The sequence below is a fragment of the Macaca thibetana genome, chromosome X (assembly GCF_024542745.1).
Source record: "Macaca thibetana thibetana isolate TM-01 chromosome X, ASM2454274v1, whole genome shotgun sequence".
Lineage (NCBI taxonomy): Eukaryota > Metazoa > Chordata > Mammalia > Primates > Cercopithecidae > Macaca > Macaca thibetana.
In genome coordinates, this window is record NC_065598.1 from 140,468,420 (window position 1) to 140,472,005 (window position 3,586).

The following is a 3,586-nucleotide window of genomic DNA, read 5'->3' on the forward strand; positions in this document are numbered from 1 at the left end:
AACTAGAAAAGCAATAGTGAACTAACTTCAAAATTAGCAGAGGAGAAGAAATAATAAAGATCAGAGCAGAAATAAATGAAATTGAAATAAAAATATACAAAAGGATATTTACAAAACATTTCATCCAATGGCTGCAGAATATACATTTCTTTTCCTCAGCACATTGATCATTCTCAAGGACAGACCACAGGTTAGGTCACAAAACACAACTTAAACAATTGAAATTATATCAACCATCTTCTCAGACCACAATGGAATGAAACTAGAAATCAATTATAAGAGAAATTTTTGGAAACTATACAAAAAGTTGAAACAAAAAGTTGGTTTTTTGAAAAGTTAAACAAGGCCGGGCACGGTGGCTCACGCCTGTAATCCCAGCACTTTGGGAGGCCGAGGCGGGTGGATCACGAGGTCAGGAGATCGAGACCATCCTGGCTAACACGGTGAAACCCCGTCTCTACTAAAAATGCAAAAAATTAGCCGGGCGCCTGTAGTCCCAGCTACTCGGGAGGCTGAGGCAGGAGAATGGCGTGAACCCGGGAGGCGGAGCTTGCAGTGAGCCGAGATCGCGCCATTGCACTCCAGCCTGGGCGACTAAGCGAGACTCTGTCTCAAAAAAAAAAAAAAAAAAAAAAAAGAAAAGTTAAACAAAATCGACAAACCTTTAGCCAGACTAAGAAAAAAAAAAGAGAGAAGATCTAAATAAAATCAGAAATGACAAAGGCAATACTACAACTGATACTGCAGAAATTCAGAGGATCATTAGTGGCCACTATATGCCAATATATACCAATAAGTTGAAAAATCTAGAATAAATGGTCAAATTCCTAGACAGGAACAACCCATCAAGATTAAATCAGGAAGACATGCAAAATTTGAACAGACCATTTCCAGTAATGAAAGCCCGGGACCCAGTGGCCTCACTGTTGAATTCCACCAAACATTTAAAGAAGAACTAACACCAATCCTACTCAAATTATTCCCAAAAAATAGAGGAAGAGAGAATACTTTCAAATGCATTTTGTAAGGTCAGTATTACACTGATACTAAAACTAGACAAAGACACATCAAAAATTAATACATAAACTACAGACCAATACTTCTGATATATATGGATGCAAAAATCCTCAACAAAATACTAGCAAACATAATTCGATAATACATTAAAAATATCACTAATCATGACCAACTGGGATTTATCTTTGTGATACATGGATGGCTCACCATATGTAAATCAATCAATGTGATACATCATATCAGCAGAATGAAGGAGAAAAACCATATGATTATGTAAATTGAGGCTGAAAAATTATTTGATAGAATTTAACATCCATTCATGATTAAGAAAAAAAAAAAAAAAAACAAAAGACTGGGAATAAAAGTAACATACCTCGACTGTGTCAAGATGGTGGCACCCAGGTCCTAATTTGGTTTCCTGTGGTTACGAGAAGAGCCCGGTTTACCGAGGTGCAGTCCCCAGGGCTGCCGAATCAGCAGCGATGGAGAGCGGCACCGGGCCCTGCGGAGAAGAGTGCCCACGTGAAGTCCAGCAGATGACAGTCACTGAGGGGGCTGCCAAAATCCCAGCGCCAACGAGGTCTTTTATAACCTGGTGCAGGAATTCAATCGGAACCTGACATGTGCTGTGATCATCGAGTTTGCTCGCATTCAGCTTGGGGCCAAAGGAATCCAGATCAAGGTGCCAGGAGAGAAGGATACGCAAAAGGTGGTCGTGGACTCATTAAAGCAAGAGGAAGAAAAGGCTGAACTGAAAGAGAGTGAAAACCTGGCCTCAGGAGACCAACCTCGCACAGCGGCGGTGAGGGAGATCTGTGAGGAAGGCCTGCATGTGCTGGAAGGCCTGGCAGCTTCAAGCCTATGTTCCATTCGATTTGCCGTAGAGGTGCCTGGGCTCAGATCTGTGGTTGCAAACGATGCCTCTGCCCGGGCTGTGGATCTCATACGCCGGCATGTGCAGCTCAATGATATGGCCCACCTGGTACAGCCCAGCCAAGTAGATGCCCGGATCTGATGTACCAGCACCAGAGGGTGTCAGAGAGCTTCGACGTCATCCATCTGGAGCCCTGTGGCAGCCCTGGCCCCTTCACGGATGCAGCTGTGCAGGCTGTGAGTGAAGGAGAGTTGCTGTGCGTGACCTGCACGGACATGGCGGTGCTGGCGGGGAACAGCGGGGAGACTGTTACAGCAAATACGGTGCCATGGCCCTCAAGAGCCGGGCCTGTCACAAGATGGCCCTGAGAATCCTCTTGCACAGCCTGAACCTCTGCGCCAACCGTTACCAGCGCTTCGTAGTGCCGCCGCTGCTCAGCACAGCGCCAACTTCTACGGGCGTGTTTTTGTCCGTGTCTTCGCCGGCCAGCCCAAGGTTAAGGCTTCAGCCAGCAAGCAGGCGCTGGTGTTCCAGTGTGTGGGCTGCGGGGCCTTCCACCTTCAGCGCCTCGGCAGAGCGTCAGGAGTTCCCCAGCGGCTGGGTCAATTCTCTGCAGCCTATGTTCCCCCCGTGACCCCAAGTGTGAACACTGTGGGCAGCGACACCAGCTTGGTTGCTCCATGTGGGCAGAGCCCATCCATGACCTGGATTTCGTGGGCTGCGTACTAGAGGCTGTGCGCACTAACCCCAGCCGCTTCCACACCTCGGGGCGGATCCGAAGGGTCCTGAGCGTCATCACTGAGGAGCTTCCGGATATGCCTCTGTACTGCACCCTGGACCAGCAGAGCAGCACCATCCGCTGCAACATGCCCAGCCTCCCGTCCTTGCGGTCAGCCCTCCTCCACGCTCACTTCCGGGTCTCGCTCTCCCAGGCCAGTAAGAAGGCTGTGAAGACAGATGCCCCCGCCTCCGCCCTCTGGAACATCATGCGCTGCTGGAAGAAGGAATGTCCGATGAAACGGGAGTGACACTCAGAGACCAGCCCAGTGTTCCGCATTTTCAGTGTGGAGCCCAGGCTGCAGGCCAACTTCACCATCCGGGAAATTACCAACCCCAGCTCCCGCCAGCGAGGACCGAAGAGCTTCCGGGCCAACCCGGAAGCCAACTGGGGTCCCCATCCTCATGCCTGGCCAGGGAACAAGGCGGCCGGCAAAGCTATGGAGTAGGCTGCTTCGGAACAAGCGGAAGGAGCCGCTAGAGGGCAGGGCCCAGCGAGCTGCCCCGCTCAAGACATTTCCTTGCAAAAGGTTTAAGGAGGGCACCTGTCAACGCGGAGACCAGTGCTGCTACTCCCGCAGCCCCCCGACACCCGGGGTCTCTGCTGATGCTGCCACTGACTGTCCAGAGACCTCTAGTTACAGCCCCCCGGACCTGGGGCTGCCACCAGGCCAGGCATACACTGAACCAATAAAGAGATGTTGGCCGGGCGCTGCAGCTCACGCCTGTAATCCCAGCACTTTGGGAGCCCGAGGCGGGCGGATCATGAGGTCAAGAGATCGAGACCATTCTGGCCAACATGGTGAAACCCCGTCTCTACTAAAAGTACAAAAAATTAGCTGGGCGTGGTGGCACGAGCCTGTAGCCCCAGCTACTGGGGAGGCTGAGGCAGGAGAATCGCTTGAACCCGGGAGGCAG

General features: G+C 50.5%; 1 pseudogene; it reads left to right on the forward strand.

The window, feature by feature from the left end:
* The first annotated feature begins 1,484 nt into the window (after positions 1-1,484).
* LOC126945921 (tRNA (guanine(26)-N(2))-dimethyltransferase-like) lies at positions 1,485-3,354 on the forward strand (annotated as a pseudogene).
* The last annotated feature ends 232 nt before the right edge of the window (positions 3,355-3,586 follow it).